Source organism: Hyperolius riggenbachi, chromosome 12 (assembly GCF_040937935.1).
Source record: "Hyperolius riggenbachi isolate aHypRig1 chromosome 12, aHypRig1.pri, whole genome shotgun sequence".
Taxonomy (NCBI): Eukaryota; Metazoa; Chordata; class Amphibia; order Anura; family Hyperoliidae; genus Hyperolius; species Hyperolius riggenbachi.
The window spans coordinates 174,316,253-174,337,688 of NC_090657.1; the positions used below are offsets into that span (position 1 = coordinate 174,316,253).

At 46.2% G+C, this 21,436-nt stretch overlaps 1 protein-coding gene across 4 annotated transcripts in view; it reads left to right on the forward strand.

The window, feature by feature from the left end:
- The window catches only part of MYT1 (myelin transcription factor 1), a 485,419-nt gene that overhangs the window by 171,119 nt on the left and 292,864 nt on the right, over positions 1-21,436 (forward strand). For 2 of the 4 annotated variants that reach the window (XM_068261870.1, XM_068261872.1), the window contains exon 2: positions 15,075-15,184. The exons of the other annotated variants lie outside the window; for them this stretch is intronic. The gene's annotated coding sequence lies outside the window, so the exon portion shown is untranslated. The remainder of the gene's footprint in view (positions 1-15,074; positions 15,185-21,436) is intronic. 4 annotated transcript variants of the gene reach the window in all.

A 21,436-nucleotide genomic window follows, 5' to 3' on the forward strand; every position in this document is an offset into this window, starting at 1 on the left:
CCTGAAGACCGGCGGCTTCATACTGCGCGTGCGTGAGTGCCCAAGAGAGGGTGCTTGCGCATGCTCAGTACGGTGCCGCCTGTCTTCGGTAGCACTCGGGCCCCGAAGACTTCCGAAGCCTCCCACGGTGGGAGATTGAATGGGGAGCCAGCGCTGGAACGAGGGGCCCGTGAGAGCAACGGGAAGGCTGTATAGGGCCCAGATCCTTCCCTCTACACAGATAAGTATCTGTTTTTTGATTTTAGCTTCGATCTCCCTTTAAAAAGGGCGTGTCTGAGACTTTACTTGTAGTCCATTAAATCTCTCTGAAAAACCTTAGTCTCTAGTCTTGCAGGCCCACTGCAGATAAACAGTTCCATAAGTACATTGTGGACGAAGTTTTACAAATCCTGGATATACCTTATTTCCCCCAAAGTAAGACATCCCCTGAGAATAAGCACTAGCAGGAATTCCTAGCATGCTTGAAATATAAGACATCCCCCGAATGTAAGCCCTAGCAGCAGCCCACATGACACCAGCAAGTCACACTCAACACAAAGCCTGGATACAGGAGAGCAGCAGTATAATGGGAGTTCTAAAGTCCTGAATATGTGTCAGACAACTTGTGTTTTTGTTGGAGTCAGCCCTCCTGATCTGTCCTGATAAGCATCAGCAGCAGCACTTCCTCTTCACCTCTTCCCAGGACACACAGCTTATCCTATCATTGCTCTGGGGAGCCTGACAGAGTTCTCTGTCTGCAAAAAATAGACTTTTACCCACATGATCAGCAGAATCAATTTCTGAGGAGTCAAGTTGGGTGATTTTTGCACCAACTCCACAGCTAACAGGATAATCCAAGTGAGAGCATATATCTGCAAACCATAAACTGTGTGCATGCTGCTTGTGTTTCAGCATGGCATGCAGTATATACGTTTTGTATAGGAAAACTACCAGTGTTTCCCCCAAAAATAAGACATCCCCTGAAAATAAGCCCTAGCGCATCTTTTGGAGCAAAAATTAATATAAGACAGTGTCCTTTTTTCAGGAAAACACTGTACCATAGCTGCTAAAGGTACGTGAACATTTTCGGCAGGAGTGCCACATTGCGAAATTTTCTCTGCTTTTCCATTGTTTTTCCTCTACATGGACTTGCTGTTCTTTCAGTGGTTTGAATTGGCGAGCCGCATAATTATATAACAAAATACTTTTTATTTTTTTTAGTTGCGAATATGTAACCGACAGTTGAGGTGAAGTGGTTACAAAACAGCCTCCAAATACTGAAGATAGCATTTGTGTGTTCTCCAATCATTATTATTACATTAGGATGAATATGTTTGTGCAGGCGGATTCCTCAAAATGTTACCCTTTCATTACATTAGGCCAATTGTATACAGTGGTCTGTAACATGCAGTGTGTATTTGCTGCCATCTTGTGGTCTCAGTACAGAATACAGTTTTACATTTTGCCATAAATTAATAGCTTATTTGAGATTATATACTGCAGAGCCGGGACAAGGTCCTCCAGCACCCAAGGCTGAGACACCAAAGTGCGCCCCTCCATCCCTCCCACCCCAGCTGTCACACCCTGATTGCTATTAGACTAAGAGGCCCCCCATGGCCCCCAACACCGTAATCTCTAGGTATATGGCTTTCAGACACTGCCATGTATCCCCTTTTCTTATTTCTCTCTGCTTCAAACACAATAGGAGAATGATAGCTGAGTGAGATGTGTGCCTCCTCCTACACTGCGCCCTGAGGCTGGAGCCTCTCTTGCCTCTGCCTCGGCCCTGATATACTGTAACTATTTTTTATTTGAACCTTACCGGACTCAGGGCCGCCTTCAGAAATTATTTCTGGGGCTCAAATTGGAAAAACCTGCTGGGCCCTTTATGCCAAATCACAATCTGCAGAATATATATACATCAATTTTATTGGAATTCCACATGTGAGACCTAACAAAGTGGTGTACACATGAGAAGTGGAACGAAAATCATACATGATTCCAAACATTTTTTACAAATAAATAACTGCAAAGTGGTGTGTGCATAATTATTCGGCCCCCTTTGATCTGAGTGCAGTCAGTTGCCTATAGACATTGCCTGATGAGTGCTACTGACTAAATAGAGTGCACCTGTGTGTAATCTAATGTCAGTACAAATACAGCTGCTTTGTGAGGGCCTCAGAGGTTGTCTAAGAGAATATTGGGAGCAACAACACCGTGAAGTCCAAAGAACACACAAGACAGGTCAGGGATCAAGTTATTGAGACATTTAAAGCAGGCTCAGGCTACAAAAAGATTTCCAAAGCCTTGAACATCCTACGGAGCACTGTTCAAGCGATCATTCAGAAAAGGAAAGAGTATGGCACAACTGTAAACCTACCAAGACAAGGCCTTGCACCTAAACTCACAGGCCGAACAAGGAGAGCGCTGATCAGAAATGCAGTCAAGAGGCCCATGGTGACTCTGGACGGGTTGCAGAGATCTACAGCTCAGGTGGGAGACTCTGTCCATAGGACAACTATTAGTCATGCACTGTACAAAGTTGGCCTTTATGGAAGAGTGGCAAGAAGAAAGGCATTGTTAACAGAAAGCATAAGAAGTTCCGTTTGCAGTTTGCCACAAGCCATGTGGGGGACACAGCAACCATGTGGAAGAAGGTGCTCTCGTCAGATGAGACCAAAATGGAACTTTTTGGCCAAAATGCAAAACGCTATGTGTGGCGGAAAACTAACACTGCACATCACTCTGAACACACCATCCTCACTGTCAAATATGGTGGTGGCAGCATCATGCTCGGGGGGTGCATCTCTTCAGCAGGGACAGGGAAGCTGGTCAGAGTTGATGGGAAGATGGATGGAGCCAAATACAGGGCAAACTTGGAAGAAAACCTCTTGGAGACTGCAAAAGACTTGAGACTGGGGTGGAGGTTCACCTTCCAGCAGGACAATGACCCTAAACATAAAGCCAGGGCAACAATGGAATGGTTTAAAACAAAACATATTCATGTGTTAGAATGGCCCAGTCAAAGTCCAGATCTAAATCCAATCGAGAATCTGTGGCAAGATCTGAAAACTGCTGTTCACAAACGCTGTCCATCTAATCTGACTGAGCTGGAGCTGTTTTGCAAAGAAGAATGGGCAAGGATATCAGTCTCTAGATGTGCAAAGCTGGTAGAGACATACCCTAAAAGACTGGCAGCTGTAATTGCAGCAAAAGGTGGTTCTACAAAGTATTGACTCAGGGGGCCAAATAATTACGCACACCCCACTTTGCAGTTATTGATTTGTAAAAAATGTTTGGAATGATGTATGATTTTCGATCCACTTCTCACGTGTACACCACTTTGTATTGGTCTTTCATGTGGACTTTCCAATAAAATTGATGCATGTTTGTGGCAGTAATGTGACAAAATGTGGAAAACTTCAAGGGGGCCGAATACTTTTGCAATCCACTGTATATATATATATATATATATATATATATATATATATATATATATATATATATACACACACACACATACACCAGGCAGCTTTGGTGCACTTCACATGCTCTGTGATGTGCATGGACTGATTATTTGTGAGGGGCCCCAAAATTTCTGATGGCGGCCCTGCCTACCGGTATCTACACACTAGTGGAATCACATGTACAAATGTTATCAGGAGTTAGGCCTGGTTCACACTGCAAGAGCTTTTTTTTGTGCTAGTGATTTGAAAAGCTCTTGCTAGTGCAATGCTATGAGTGAGTTTTATAAAATCACATCGCTCTAGTGAGAAAAAATTCATAGCATTACATTAGCAAGAGCTTTTAAAATCACAAGTGCTTAGAAAAAGCTCTTGCACTCTGCACCAGCCCTTACAAGTGTACAGTTTGCATACCTCTGTGAACAGTCTTAGCACTGCACCTTGAGAGGGGAGGTGACTCGAGTGTATCTTCTCATCATTCTTCACTTCAAACGGGGGAAGGGGTCCTTGTGAGAGACAGCACAGCAGGAAAAGGTCTGGCAGCTCTGGTCAAGTGGCTAAGTACCTTCATGTGTTTACTTTGTTTCATGGTAGGACCTCCCTGGCTGGGCCCTGCGTAGATATTCGTTTATTGCAGCGGATGGCCATAGCACTCGCAAAATGTTTTGGGGTAACTATTGGGGATATTGGGGATTGTGGGAGGTAAGGGGTTAATTTTAAATGTTAAAAAAATGTCTGTTAATGGAAAAAATGTTTGTAGAGGTAATTTTACTATTTGGCCACAAGATGTCCTCGCGCATAACTTTCCTGTGCATAGTATTAGGATGCAAACAGGAAGTAATGGGTGGACGTGTAAGTATCGGTTCTTATGAATGACGGCGCCATCTCATTGATGGTGGGGGTCATTCACACGGAGACTCAGATCAGTGAAAGAGAACACAGTTCCCATTCATTGATCTCCCATCTAACGATCAGCGGCGATAACAAGCGCAGAAGCGCGTGGGGGGCAAGCGGGAGTGCGCGGTGGGAATGGACGTAGTAGCTAGAAGAGGGCTTTTGCAGGGACGTAGTTAAAGTGGTTAAAATGTAGAGTTTAGTTTTAAACTGTAAATATTAGAGAATGATGCAATGTTATAAAAAAAATTTTTTTCAAAATGCTATATAACTGAAAATAAAAATATGAGACTCTTTTCTTTGCTACTAATGTGTTATTAATTATCCATACTACATACATCATCCTAAAAATCTTTACCTTTTCTCAAATAGATCATCAGGAGAGTTCGTATGGCTGATATTTTTTGTGAAACCCCTCCCACAGTATTGTTATGACCATGGTCCTGACCGTTTCCTGTCTGTGAACCTTGTTGCATTGTGGGAAATAACGGAAATTTCCAACTGCCAAGCAACCAGAATCTCCCTCTGTGCATAGAACTCTCAGTAACCAAACAATGGCCTCAATTCACCAGAGAAGAGTTAGTAAGAGAGAAAAGGTCGGTATTTTATCTCATGCGGTATTTTAACACTTTGTTTGCAATTCACCACTGTGAGAGGATAGAGAGAGGAGTGTTCAATAGCAGGCGATAATGATGCGATAATGGAGCGATATGGATGCGATAAACAGTCGATAGTTATGTGGTGTTAGTGATTTGCATGCGATACTTTGCCTCTCTGGATGCTGGAAGTAAAGGATTGTGGGTAGGAGGAGGAGGTTATTACCAGCATGTGACCGCAGAGGGTTTCCCTCCCTGTTTTTGACCCTCTCCTTCCATTACAAATCTCTCCCTCCGTTCTGCATATTAAGCAATATTAAGCATTTACAATATTAAGTGGATGGGTGAAACAGAGGAGGTATTTGGATACATTTTCACACTCACTCCCGATGAAAAATGTATCCAGATTCCTCCTTCCTTTCGCCCATCCACTTAAAGGGACACTTAAGTCAAACAAAAAAAAAAGTTTTACTCACCTAGGGCTTCCAATAGCCCCCTGCAGCTGTCCGGTGCCCTCGCCGTCTCCTTCCGATCCTCCTGGCCCTGCCGGCAGCCACTTCCTGTTTCGGTGACAGGAGCTGACAGGCTGGGGACGCGAGTGATTCTTCGCGTTCCCAGACACACTAGCACCCTCTATGCTGCTATATGGCATATGATATATGCTATAGCAGCATAGATGGCGCTATTGTGGCCAGGAACGCGAAGAATCACTTGCATCCCCAGCCTGTCAGCTCCTGTCACAGAAACAGGAAGTGGCTGCTGGCGGGGCCAGGAGGGTTGGAGGGAGACGGCGAGCGCACCGGACAGCTGCAGGGGGCTATTGGAAGCCCCAGGTGAGTAAAACTCATTTTTTTTTGTTTGACTTAAGTGTCCCTTTAATATTGTAAATAATTAATATGCTTAATATTGTAAATGGGCTGCTCTCTGGTGCCTGAAATATATACAGTATAAGCTGTTACTGTGTGCTGCTAGTAAACTAGCTGCAGAGTGAGCTGCAGCAGCTGTGCGAAAAACCACACATCTTCAGGGGATAAATAGATGAAAAAATAACCAATGGCCACACACCCTTTTTTTCCCTGGTGAATTGTGATTTTGAGAAAAAATAACGACTATCACCTATTTATCGCACATTTATCGCATGGATTTCTCTCTTTCTATATTTCACCCTATACTTCTGGAGAATTGCTATTTGGAGATATCAGAGGAGGTAAATTACCTGCCACGAGATAAATAGGTCGGTAACCACTGGTGAATTGAGGCCAATCTGCAGACATCTCTTGCCAGTACTAAAGCTGTGGCCACCTGTGATACTTTTCAGAATGCAAATCAAGTAGAGGAAGGCTTTTACTACAGTTCTTATGCATTTACATAACTGCTGAACACGCCAACTACACATGCATCGCCAGCTGAGTTGTTACATGGAAGTCCTACATGCACTAAACGTCATGTGACTGACATACAACTTTCACAACTTCCATTGCCTACAAGACCTTCAGTTGCTGAGATTGTTAAAGTGCTATCAGATAAAAGTAAGGCGTGTACTGATCTGTACTGATCTGAAGTCCACCTTCAGCCTGGACCTCTAGCTAGAGTTAAAGAACAACTTAAAGAGAAACTCCGACCAAGAATTTAACTTTATCCCAATCAGTAGCTGATACCCCCTTTTACATGAGAAATGTATTCATTTTCACAAACAGACCATCAGGGGGCACTGTATGGATGATATTGTGGTGAAACTCCTCCCACAAAAAAATTCTGAGTATGTACTCTTAGCAGTTTCCTGTCTGTGAACCTTGTTGCATTGTGGGAGATAGCTGTTTACAGATGTTTCCAACTGCCAAAACAGCTAGCAGCAGCTACATCACTAGCCAGCAGCAAAAATGTCACCATGTGAAAAATGTCAGAATGTAAATCAGGGATTTAAAATATTTTACAATGGGCAAACACTGACTAAATCATTTATACATAATTATTGTAAAAATTAAGCCCTTTTTTATTACATTATTTTCACTGGAGTTCCTCTTTAAGTGAGTGGTATATGAAGGATGCCATATTTTTTTTCCTTTTAAGCTATACCAGTTGCCTGGCAGTCCTGCTGATCCTCGGCTTAAATACTTTTAGTCATAGCCCCTGAACAAGCATGCAGCATATCAGGTGTTTCTGACATTATTGTCAGATCTGACAAGATGAGCTGCATGCTTGTTTCTGGTGTAATTCAGACACTACTGCAGCAAATGGATCTGCAGGACTGCCAGGCAATAGGTATTGCTTAAAAAGGAACTAAATATGGCAGCCTTCACATACCTCTTACTTCAGTTGTCCTTTAAGAGACCTGGAATATTGAAACGGAGACAAATTCTCTAACCTGGGTTACTGTCTAACCCGTGACCAGACAACTAGGATCTTACACCTATGAACTGATGGACACATATGGAATGCCGGTCTTCTTTTAGCTGTTTAAAGGATTTGTCAGGCATTTCATTTGATGAAGGACATGACCATATTGTGACTGATGATAACCAAACTGGAGAACAGGAAACCAAACTAACCAGACATACTCAGAGTTAGAGATGGCCCGAACAGTTCGCATGCGAACTTATTCGCGTGAACGTCGGTGGTTCGCGTTTACGATCGAACGCAAACTTTATGTCTGTTCGACCCGCCCCCTATACTACATCATTAGGGTCAACTTTGACCCTCTACATCACAGTCAGTAGGCACAGGGTAGCCAATCAGGCTACACTCCCTCCTGGAGCCCCTCCCCCCTTATAAAACGCAGGCAGCGTCAGCCATTTCACTCACTCGTGTGGCTGCAGTAATTAGAGAAGGGAGAGAACCTTGCTGCTGCTGACATAGGGAAAGCTTAGTTAGGCTCTTGTGTTAAGCTTGTTAGCTTGCTCCTTCTTGCTGATCTTATTACTAAAAAGCATACCCACCTGTTGTTTAGTGCACCTACCTACGTGACCGTACGCAGTGTCACTGCACCTGTTCACGGTACCTGTGTGTGTGTTTGACAGCTGCACATTTGTAATACCAGTCATTGCATAATTGTTCACAGTACCTGTGTGACCGCAAGCTGTGTAATATACCACTCCGTCCATACCTAGTAACTGCACCTGTGTTACAGCTGCACATTGTATTGTAATACCAATCACTGCATACCTTTCACTGCACATAACATTAGTCAAGTCGGTGCATACCTTTGATTTTGTGCAGCCCTGGACCAAAGTACAGTGCTCAGACGAAGGCACGTCCCATCAGCTCCCAAGATTGTCAGGACATGGTTGACTATTTAACACAGAACACCTCATCTTCTGCAGCCACCAGCACTACTACAAGCACCACATCCGTTGCATTTGACACTTTGCAGGAGTTATTTGGTGGGGAATTAACTGATTCACAGACATTATTGTTACAACCAGATGAAGGCGCTAAGCAAGTTACACCACCTCATATGTGTGAGTTAGGCGACACTATGGACGTAACGTGTGAGGAGGAGGATGATGAAGTACCTGCTGTTGGTGCAGTTTATGAGGTGTCTGGGGCAAGCGAAGCTGGGGAGGATGATTATGATGATACGGATGCCACGTGGGATCCTAATAGACAAGATGACCAAGGGGACAGTTCAGAGGGGGAGTCAGAGAGGAGTAGGAAGAGACAAGTTGCTGAAAGAAGCAGGGGAAGCTCGTCAGAAACAGCTGGTGGCAGTGTCCGGCGCCATGTATCGCCACCTATGGACAGCCAGCCAACATGCCCTTCAACGTCAGCTGCTGATGCCACCATAGTGCCATCACCCCAGGGGGGCTCAGCGGTTTGGAAATATTTTAGTGTGTCTGCCTTAGATCAGAGCAATGCCATCTGTTCTCTCTGCCTCCAAAAATTGAGCCGTGGAGAGGCCAACAGCCACGTAGGGACAACTGCCTTACGAAGACACATGGAAAAAAGGCACAAACTGCAATGGGAAGAGCAGAGGAAAAGCAGCACACAAAAGCAAAGCCACCCTTCTTCTCCTCTTCCTCCTTCAGGTGCATCATCTTCAGCTGCTTTCTCCCTTGCATCTTCACAGCCACCCTCCTCCACTCCGCCTCTCACCTTGAGCGGTTGGTGCTCCTCTGCCCACAGCAGCAGCCAGGTGTCCGTGAGGAAAATCTTTGAGTGGAAGAAGCCAATGTCTGCCAGTCACCCCCTTGCCTGGCGTCTGACAGCTGGCTTGGCGGAACTGTTAGCTCGCCAGCTGTTACCATGCCAGCTGGTGGACTCTGAGGCCTTCCAAAAATGTGTGGCCATTGGGACACCGCAGTGGAAGATGCCAGGCCGCAATTATTTCTCAAAAAAGGCGATACCCAAACTGTACCATGAAGTTGAAAGTCAAGTGGTGTCATCTCTGGCACACAGCGTTGGGTCAAGGGTCCATCTGACCATGGATGCCTGGTCTGCCAAGCGCGGTCAGGGTAGGTTGACCATTGGGTCAACCTGGTGACCGCTGGCAAGCAGGGAGTACGTGGCTGTGCAGCGGACCTACTTGTGACACCTCCACGGCTTGCAGGCAGGCCTCCTGTCACCTCCTCTCCTGCTACATCCTCTTCGCTGTCGTCATCCTCCTCATCCTTGGCTGAGAGGCAGTTCAACTCTACTGCTGCTGCGATCTCCTCTTCAGTTGCACAGTTCCCCAGGGCCTATGCTGCATGCCAGGTACGACGGTGTCACGCCATCTTAGACATGTCTTGCCTCAAAGCGGAGAGTCACACTGGAGCAGCTCTCCTGGCTGCTCTTAACAAACAGGTGGATCAGTGGCTGACCCCGCACCAACTGGAGATCGGCAACATGGTGTGTGACAACAGCAGCAATCTCATTTCGGCAATGAATTTGGGAAAGTTGACACATGTACCCTGCATGGCACATGTGCTGAATCTCATAATTCAGAGATTTGTGTCTAAGTACCCAGGCTTACAAGACGTCCTGAAGCAGGCCAGGAAGTTGTGTGGGCATTTCAGGCGGTCTTACACGGCCATGGCACATGTTGCCGATATTCAGCAGAGAAACAACTTGCCAGTGAGACGCTTGATTTGTGATCGCCCAACTCGCTGGAATTCGACCCTCCTGATGTTTGACCGCCTGCTACAACAGGAGAAAGCCGTCACCCAGTATCTCTACATCTACAGTAGGAGTCACCCAGTATCTCTACATCTAATAGTAAGGACACACTCTGGGGAGATGGGGATGTTATGGCCGAAGAACTGGACACTCATGCGAAATGCCTGCAGGCTCATGCGGCCGTTTGAGGAGGTGACAAACATGGTGAGTCGCAGTGAAGGCGACATCAGCGTCTTGGTCCGTATGCTTTCTTCCTGGAGCGTGCCGTGCGTAGAGTGGTGGATCAAGCTGTGGAGAAGCGTGAACAGGAACAGTTACAGGAGGAAGAGTTGTGGGATCAATTCTCATCAGAACAAGATGTTTCCTCAACACCTGCTGCAGCACAGAGGTGGGAGGAGGAGGAAGAGTCATATGGGGAAGAGGAGTCAGATGTGGAGGAAGGTGCTTCTTTGGAGGAGGAGGCGGCAGAAGAAAATCACAGCAGGCATCGCAGGGGGCTTGTGCTGCTCAACGTTCACGTGGTATTGTTCGTGGCTGGGGGGACGAGGAGAACTTACCTGACGTCACTGAGGAAGAGCAAGAGGAAATGGATAGTACGTCTTGATCCAAATTTGTGCAGATGGCGTCTTTCATGCTGTCCAGCCTGTTGAGGGACCCCCGTATAAAAAAACTCAAGGGGAATGACAATACTGGGTGGCCACGCTACTAGACCCTCGGTATAGGCATAAAGTGGCGGAGATGTTACCAACTCACCAGAAGGCAGAAAGAATGCTGCACATGCAGAACAAGCTACCAACTATGCTTTACAGTGCGTTTAAGGGTGATATCACAGCACAACGGAATATAGGTACCACTGCCAGTAATCCTTCTCCCATGTCTTGCAGGCAAGGACAGGATTCTCTAGCGATCTCATGGTGATGTCGGACATGCGGACATTCTTTAGTCCAACGCCTCACCTTAGCTCTTCTGGATCCACCTTCCACCAACGCCTCGACCCGCAGGTAGCTGACTACCTGGCCTTAAGTGTGCATGTAGACACTGTGAGCAGCGATGAACCCTTGGACTACTGGTTGCGCAGGCTTGACCTGTGGCCAGAGCTGTCACAATTTGCCATCCAACTTCTGTCTTGCCCTGCCTCAAGCGTCCTGTCAGAAAGGACCTTCAGTGCAGCTGGAGGCATTGTCACTGAGAAGAGAAGTCGCCTAAGTCACAAAAGTGTTCAGTACCGCACCTTTATCAAAATGAATGAGGCATGAATCCCGGAGGGCCGCTGCCCGACCGAAGCCTAAGTCAGTCCCCACACACAGCATCTCTGCCTGCACGCCATGTGACTACCTGCCCCAAGACTAAGTCGCTCCCCACACAGCATCTCTGCCTGCAGGCCGCTTGACTGCCTTCTCCTCCACCAACAACAGGGTCCAGGACTCCAGGCGGATTCCTAAATTTTTGCTAGCTGCTAGCAGCGGCCGCTATAATAATTTTTCTGGTGCATGTACATGCCTGCCGCATTTTTCTGGCTGCACTGCAGCTGCAACAACAAAACAAAAGGCATGTACATGTATCAATTCCCATTCGTAATCGTTACCTTGCCGCGGTGAAGGGGCTTGCGTATCACAATGAAGCAATGACCGCCGGCTATATGAGTGTCTCGAGGGGTGGCACACCAAAGATAATAAGGTCGTTGCTTCATTGTGGACAGACCAAATTCTAGCAGCTGGACAGTCACTGTTGTTCCGTCATTAACCTCCTTGCCGGTTATCCCGAGCTCAGCTCGGGGTAACCTGCGCATGAGGATTTCTCAGGCCCCGCTGGGCCGATTTGCATAATTTTTTTTTCCTACACGCAGCTAGCACTTTGCTAGCTGCGTGTACTAAGCGATCGCCGCCGATTCGCCGCTACCGGCCGCGCCGAGCCGCCCCAGACCCCTGCGCAGCCTGGCCAATCAGTGCCAGGCAGTGCTGAGGGGCGGATCGGGATTCCCTGTGACGTCCATGATGTCGGTGACGTCATCCCGCCCCATCGCCATGGCGACCGGGAAAGCCCTGCAGGAAATCCCGTTCTGAACGGGATTTCCTGCTTACTCTGATCGCCAAAGGCAATCGGAGTGGGTGGGGGATTGCCGCCGCTCAGCGGCTATCATGTAGCGAGCCCAGGGCTCGCTACATGATTTAAAAAAAAAAAAGTGCTGCGCTGCCTCCTTGCCGGATTAATTAGACCGGCAAGGAGGTTAAGCTACCTCAGCCCGGCGACCATATGGGATTGATAACCGCCATTGCCTGTACTCTCGCCATGGTGCGCACCAGTCCAGCACGGCCGTCACTACGCAAACAGCTGTGTGCGGTGCGTTACACAGTGAATATGGTCTGTCAGTGTGAAGCAGTACTCTAATTACACTCCCTGATTGATGTATACACATGCAAGATGTTTTAAAGCACTTTAGGCCTCCAATTTAGCATGCAATCTGATTTCTGCCCTTATAACGCTGCTTTGCGTCAAATCCAGATTTTTCCCTGGGACTTTAGGCGTGTATCCCACTCATCCATGCAAAAACTCAGATGTTAGACCCCTTGAAACCTCTTTTCCATCACTTTTGTGGCCAGCATGAATGTTTCTAGTTTTCAAAGTTCGCCTCCCCATTGAAGTCTATTGCGGTTCGCAAAAGTTCGAGGTTCGCCAACCGAAAATCGGAGGTTCGGGCCATCTCTACTCAGAGTCAGAAGACCACCTGTATAGACAAAGTACTATGTGACGTAGTTAACTTGCATAGTATTGCTTTGTATTATAAAAGGCTATTAGCACAATTGATATTTGTTTAAAGAAGCTTTTGTAACAAGAGGAAGTATGTAGTGTTCATGCATCTAGCCAATAGATGTCACTGTTTTACTTGTTTTACTGCGTAGGATAATCTAGACTGTTGTGGGTCGTTGGTTCCTGTTCTGCCCTGGCTAGGGACACTGAACTAAGAAACTGCTAATGAAGAGATTTGGTGAATCCTATAATTTGACCACTTTCCTACCACAGGTTATTTTCCCTTAAAAACCAGAGCAATTTTCACATCTCACGCTCCTCCCTTTCATTCACCGCAAACTTTATTGCTACTTATCACACTGAAATGATCTATATACTGTTTTTCCCCCACAAATTAGGCTTTCTTTGGGTGGTACTTTTTACTAAGAATTATTTTATTTCATATGCATTTTAAAGGGAATAATCAGAAAAAAATGAACAAATTCATTATTTCTCAGGTTTCAGCCATTACAGTTTTAATATAAAATGTGCCACTGTAGATAAACCCACACATTTATTTGCTAATTTATCCCAGTTATTACAACATTTAAATTATGTCCCTAGTGCAAAGTATGTTGACAGTATTTTATCTGTAAATTACTTTGTGTTTCTTTATATGACATCAATAACTACAATCCCTTATTTGCAAAAATAACAGTAATATAACCTCACGACATACATATTAAAAAAAGCTGAGTCCCTAAGGAAATTACTTATGTATTTTCTTTAAAATGCTGTCACTTTATTTATTTATTTATTTTTACTAGTGCTTTATTTTGGTAACTAAGGGGGAGATGGAGGTTGAAAGGGTTAATAATTAATGTTAGGATTTATTTTTTAATATATGTTAATTGTATTTTACATGTCATTTTTTTTCTTTTTGACCACAAGATGTCCCCACACTATCTATTGTTAACAATACACAGGAAGCGTACGTGTTTTTTACGTACATTTTCAGAATGACCACCGTCATCTCTCTGACAGGCACTTTAATCGGCTGTGGGAACACATGTTCCTATTCACCGATTAATGCTCAATGGGACAGAGGTCGAAAACGTGTGCAGGAACTTGCAAAGACACGTGCAGTGGAAAAAACATATACATATATATATATATATATATATATATATATATATATATATACACATACATACATCCCAGGGATCCAGAGTTAGTTAAACCTGGTTTCAGTTATCCTGCCTCCGTGAGTACTGAACATAACACTGTATGTAGTATAATCTATTCCGTGCTTGTGGCTGCTTAGGCCTGATGCGTAGGTTTAACTACACCACCTCCTGATGCAATCAAAAGATGAGCCCTACATTGCACCAGCTCAGGACAGTGTATGGACCCGTGCAAGAGTTGATTTGCGCGACTCCGCCCACTACCCTGGTGTGATGGTTTATATGTATCACATTTTGGATTTTTATTTTTCTTTTTTTAAATTAAAATGTGCTTAACCACTTTCCATCCAGACCTTGTGGACCAGAGAAATTTTGACATTTTAGCTATGTCCCTATTTAATCAGCAATAACTTTATCCCTATTTATGACACAGAAATGAAATGTATGTTGTTGTTTTTTCAAGACAAACTAGGCCTTCATTGTATGCCATTTTTTCCCTCAAACATTTTTTTCTATGCATTTTAATGGGAAAAATAGGAAAAAAATAGAAAAAAACACATTATTTCTAATTTTTACCAATTCTGGTTCAAAATTAAAAAACACTAATGTAGATAAAAAAAACACAAATTCTGCTCTGCTATTTCTACCGTTTATCACAGAACTTAGATTATGTTCCTGTCACACTTTATGGTGAAGACATTTGATTCTGAAATAATGCTACAGTGTGTATTTTTCACTTTGAATCACTTTGAACTGAGAGCATAAAAGTATTTTTATTGGTAAAAATAAATCTTATTGGTTCAGGGAACATATATTCCCTTAACTAAGTAGTGCTGCAGCATATACTGCTGGAGGTGTGTACAGGAACAAGCCCAATCCTGCACAGCACTGCTTCAGCTACAAGACTTATATCTACGTCCCCGTGGCTTAGATGAAGTCACAGAGGACATAGATATACTGTAGTGGTGGTTAAAGTAGTTAACTGTGAATGGCAGAGGGCTGCAAATACATCTATGAGCATTTTGAGGACCCTCAGCCAAGTCTCCCAAATCGTATGTGATCATTAATTATTGCGTCAGCTGACATTTACCTCTTGTGTCCTGAATGTTTTTGTTTTTTTTTTGTTGGTCTTTCAGGTACAACAGCCCGGAGGCAGCAGAGACTCCTCAACAAACGTGGCTTGGGATTGACGATAAAATTACGTCTCTATTAATCCCTTCACAACGGGTCATCCATTTTCCAGGAGGTAAGATGGCTATAATATCCTGCTTTGCCTGACATTGATGGCTTGCATCTTTGCTTGCAAACACTCTGCATAGTTGTTTTTTTTTTTTTTTAATCACTTCACATTCCTAAAACGCAGACATCAAACCAACAAATGTTGATTCGGGTGATTCCTTTAAAGAGACACTGAAGTGATACAAAAATTATGATATGATTATTTGTATGTGTAGTACAGCTAAGAAATAAGACATTAGCAGCAGAGACATAAGGCTTATATTGTTTCCAGTACAGGAAGAGTTAAACTCCAGTTGTTGTTTATGCAAAAGAGCCACTGAGCTCCACGACTTTCAAAGTCGCAGAGAGCTCAGTCTTCTGGAGCTTATTATCTCAAGTGTCTGGCACTGCATTGTTTTTTTCTGCAGAAAACAGTTCAAAAGTTAATTAGCCTGCTCTGTGAAATCACTTAGAATGCGGAGTAGTGTGTAAACTGCAAATATTAGTGAATGATGCAGTGTTTTAAAAAACAAAACTATATAACTGAAAATAAAAATGAGAATATTTTCTTTGCTACTTATGTTCTAGTAATTATCCGTACTACACAACCAAGGGGCCCATACACCTAACGATTTTCCCGCCGATATACAGCCGCTTCGATCACAGTGATCGAAACAGCTGTGAAATCGCCGCACACACTGCTGACAGAACGATCGATTTCCGCCCGAAATCGATCGTTCCCGTTGATTCCCGTCGACCCATCCGTGCGGAAGATTTTTCTCGGTCGCCGGCGGGTCGGGAGTGTGTCGTTAGCGGCGTTCGAATGCCAGACGACCGACGCAATACAGTGGGTATACATTACCTGTTCCGGCCGGCGTGAGTCCCCTGGTCTTCTCCGCTTCGGGCTCCCTCTACTGTTTAAACTTCCCCCCGAACAGGAAGTTCAGTAGCCGGAGCCGGAGCGGAGAAGAAGACAACGGGGACTCGCGCCGGCCGGAACAGGTAATGTAAAAAAAATTCTGGGACCCTCCCCCTCCAGGGCCCGCTCAGGGACTTTTTGGGGGCAGGATGGGTCGCAGCATAAGAGGAGGGGATCGGTGGGGAGGGGAAATTCCCCCCCTCCCTCACCTCGGGCACTCCTCTCAGCGCTCCCCTCCTGCAAGCAATCATTGGTGGTGCTAGTGGCAGCGGCGGCAAGCAAGCTGAGCACATACCTCCTTCTGGCCGGAGGTCTCCGATCACTAAGTGCTTCATAGAACTTCCTGTTTACACAGGAAGTTCCATAAAGCACTTAGTGATTGAAGACCGGCAGGCAAGCTGAGCACATACCTCCTTCTGGCCGGAGGTCTTCGATCACTAAGTGCTTCATAGAACTTCCTGTTTACACAGGAAGTTCCATAAAGCACTTAGTGATCGGAGACTGGCCAGAAGGAGGTATGTGCTCAGCTTGCCTGCCGCCGTCGCCGCTGCCACGAGCACCACCAATGATTGCTTGCAGGAGGGGGAGCGCTGAGAGGAGAGCCTGAGGTGAGGAAGGGGGGGGGGGGAATTTCCCCGCTCCCCACCGATCTGCGGCCACAGCTCTCCTCTTATGCTGCGACCCCTCCTGCCCCTAAAAAGTCCCCGAGCGGGCCCTAGGCCCCCCCCCCCCCGCGATGGCAGGGGTCGCATCCCCTATTGTTACGCCAGTGCATGTTGTGTTATACTTATTTTTTCGTTTTTAAATTTCGTTTATAGGAGCGCTTGCAGGACTGTAACAAGTAAATGTTCGTTTACACTACTTTTAACATTTAAAAGTCGTTTACATACGTATAATGCTTAAATACCAATGTATAAATACCGTTTTGAGCCTTATTGTATTAGAAATACATCATACTTGGTATTAACTTTGTTTTTTACACTTATAATGTGTTGATTATAGTTAGTAAAATATCGTTTTTAATATTACCGTTTTAAGAATTTTTTTTTAATGCTTACGTGATATATAATGTTATGCAGTTATAATATTAATATTGTATACGTCATTTTAAGACTATTTAATGTATTAAAAATATACAAATTATTGGTTAGGGTTAGGCACTATCAGGGGGGGTCTAGGGGTTAGGGATAGGTATAGGGAGGGTTATGTATAGTTACAGTGCAATATACAGCACTATGGGTTGATTAGGGTTAGGCTCCACCAGGGGGATCTTAGGTTTAGGCACCACCAGGGGGGTGGTTAGTTTTAGGCACCACCAGGGGGGTCTTAGGTTTAGGCACCAGCAGGGGGGTCTTAGGTTTAGGCACCAGCAGGGGGGTCTTAGGTTTAGGCACCAGCAGGGGGGTCTTAGGTTTAGGCACCACCAGGGGGGTCTTAGGTTTAGGCACCAGCAGGGGGGTCTTAGGTTTAGGCACCAGCAGGGGGGTCTTAGGTTTAGGCACCAGCAGGGGGGTCTTAGGTTTAGGCACCACCAGGGGGGTCTTAGGTTTAGGCACCAGCAGGGGGGTCTTAGGTTTAGGCACCAGCAGGGGGGTTTTAGGTTTAGGCACCAGCAGGGGGGTCTTAGGTTTAGGCACCACCAGGGGGGTCTTAGGTTTAGGTACCACCAGGGGGGGTCTTAGGTTTAGGCACCACCAGGGGTTTTGTTAGTTTTAGGCACCACCAGGGGGGTCTTAGGTTTAAGCACCAGAAGGGGGGTCTTAGGTTTAGGCACCACCAGGGGGCTCTTAGGTTTAGGCACCACCAGGGGGCTCTTAGGTTTAGGCACCAGCAGGGGGGGTTAGTTTTAGGCACCACCAGGGGGGTCTTAGGTTTAGGCACCACCAGGGGGGTGGTTAGGGTTAGGCACCACCAGGGGGTCTAGAGGTTAGGGATAGGTACAGGAAGGGCTGTGTATGAGAGTAAGGTTAGATATAGTTACAGCACAATATGTGTAATATATACAATTTATTACATTATGTGTATTAATACAAAGGGTGGGGTCTAGGTGTAAGGGATAGGGAGAAGGAGAGATCTGTGTGAGCTTACAGTTAGGTATAATTACTGTGAAATACCTTTAAAATCTACTATTCTATTACTATGCTTAATAGCAGTGTAAATATCGTTTTTATTATAGACGCTATTTGAAGTTTTAATACACTATCCGTTTGTGGTTATACACGCCATTTCACGTTTCATTCAACAATACGTTTATGTTATACACGCAATTTGACGTTTTACAACAGAATACGGTTGTTGTTATAGACGGTATTTTTCCGTTTAATATACGTTCATTACAGCGATACAGCACTATATTTTCGTTTACAACGCAACTAAGGGAAAACATTGTTTTACATTATAACTTATAAATTCGGCTACATCCCGCGCCCTTTTTTCCATGCGCCCTTTTTCAATATACGCATAGTTGGGTGTGTCTTTTTTTTTATCCACCTAGAACAGTACATTTGTCAGCAATGTCAATATCTGCCAGTAGGTGTCACCAGTGTTCAATTAATTTTGCGAACATAAAAAGACAGTTACACAGTAGCGAATGCTGTTCAATATAGTGGCCTAATCAATGGAAAACTGTCATGTCCAGTGTATGACCCTGAGGCCACATCTTAGCCCACGGCCTGCCTATTTGTATAAGGTCCTCCTTCTCCCATAGGCCACATAAATCATTGTTAGTAGCTAACTAGAGTTGATATAAACTTTCTCTATTACAACTGTCAGAGGCGGCCTTAGAGTATGCGGGGCCTGGGGCGAGTGTCACATGCGGTGCCTAGAGCCATAAGTGTAGGCCATATACTGTATCCAGGCACGTGCAGAGGGGGGTGCTCTGGGTGCCCAGGCACTCCCCTTTTAAAAATCTTCAAAAAAGGCCCCTCTCGCTGCACAAAATAAGCTCTGCCCCCAATCATGATAAGCCATGCCCACTCGTGGGAAGCTCCGCCCCGCCTGGGACACTTTCAAGTGTAGAGGCCCAGACAGGAATCCTAGTGTGGCATACTGACCTCTCCCTCCACCTAGGACCCATACTGACCTCTACCTCCCCCAGCACCCACAGTGACCTCTCCCTCCACCTAGTACCCATACTGACCTCAACCTCCCCCAGCACCCAGTGACCTCTTCCTCCACCTAGTACCCACAGTGACCACTCCCTCCCTTAGCGCCCACAGTAACCTCTCCATCCACCTAGCACCCACAGTGACCTCTCCATCCACCTAGCACCCACAGTGACTTTTCCCTCCTCCTAGGACCCATACTGACCTCTCCCTCCCCACAACCCACAGTGACATCTCCTTCCACCTAGCACCCACAGTGACCTCTCCCTTACCCGGCACGGACAGTGACCTTTCCCTCCATCTAGCATCCGCAGGGACCTCTCCCTCCACCTAGCACCCACAGTGACCTCTCCCTCCACCTAGCACCCACAGTGACCTCTCCCTCCCCAGCTCTAGCAGTGATCCTGCCTACCCCAGCACCCACACTGACCTATCCCTCCCCCAGCACCAACAGTGATCTTCCCCTCCCCCAGTGGCTACCCTTCTGTCCCCTGCAGCACCCACAGTGACCTCCCATTCCAAAAGCGGCACCTACAGTGACCTCCTATTTCCAGCACCCACAGTGGCTTCTCCCAACACCCAGCATCCACTCCCTCCTCCAGTAACCACACTGACTTCTCCCAGCACCCACAGTGACCTCCCCTTCCTCCAGCATCCATACTGATCTCTTCCTTCCACAGCACCCACAGTGACCTACCCTTCCCCCAGCACCAACACTGACCTCTATCTCCTTTAGCAGCAACTATGCCATTCACAGCAGCACCCATAGTGACCTCCCTTTCCTCCAGCACCCACAATGACCTCTACCTCCCCCAAGACCCACAGTGACCTCCCCCAAAGAACCCACAGTGACCTCCCTTTCCTCCAGCACCCATACTGATTACTGACCTCTACCTTCCACAGCACCTACAGTTACTCCCCCTAGCACCCACAGTGACCTACCCTTCCCCCAGCACCCACACTGAGCTCTACCTCCCCCGGCAACCACACTGACCTCTACCTCCCCTAGCAGCAACTATGCCATTTATAGCAGTACCCACTGTGATCTCCCACCCCCTGCACCCACAACAATCCCACCAATATTCAGCACCCACATTACACTCAACTAGTAACCCCACTATAGCAAGCACCCAGTACTTGCACCAAGCACCCTGCACCCAATACTCACATCTGGCCCCCATACGGCACTTAGTACTTGCATCAAACAGCCACATGACACCCAGTACCTGCACCCCTTCAACCTATAGCTGGCACCCATTACTCACACCCACATGGCACAGTACTTGCACCTGGCCCCAACATGGCACTCACTACTCACACCTGCACACACAGCCTCCACATGGCACCCACGATCTGCACTCACATAACTAGTACTAGCACCCAAAGTACCTGCACTCAGAACCCACATAACACACAATGCCCACCCAGAGCTAGCACCCAGTGCATACATGGCACCAAGTATCCACACCTATGTGATACCCAGTACCTGCACCCAACACCCACATGCTTCATCTGCAGTAGTTCCAGTTGCACTAAACCTCCACTTAGTGCCTAGCACAAACACTAAGCACTCACATATGACATCCAGTACTTGCACCCAGAACTCACAAGGGATTGAGTACCTGCAATCAACACCTACATAATGGTTGCTACACACCCATACAGCCAGAATGCACATGACACCCTGTGCCAGCACCCAGAGCCCACATGGCACCCAGCATCTGCCTTTAGCATCCACATGACAACAAATACCCCACTAGCCAGCACCCATCACCCATATGTCACCATGTACTCACTCCCAGTACCCACTTGGCACTCATTATTTGCACCTAAGACCCACATACCCCCATAATCAACACCCACATGGCACAGTACTCACACGTCACCAAGTTCCAAAGCCATTATATACACCTAGTACCCGTCCATGGCCAGCACACAAATAGCACCCAGTACCCATCCATGGCCAGCACCCATATAGCACGCAGTACCCACCCTTGGTCTGAACCCATATGAGACTCGGTAATCTCCCATGGCACACATCCAGACCACACATGGCACTCCCTACTCACTCATGTCCAACACTCACATGGCTCCCTGTACCAATTAACGCTCATATGGCACCCACTATTGTTTATTACCATCTGCTACTCATTCAGCACCCAATACTGCATAGCATCCACTGCAAATAAACACCCAATACAAACTGGACCTTGGTTCCCACAGCAGCTTGACACAGACTGTACTTTGGCATCTCAGC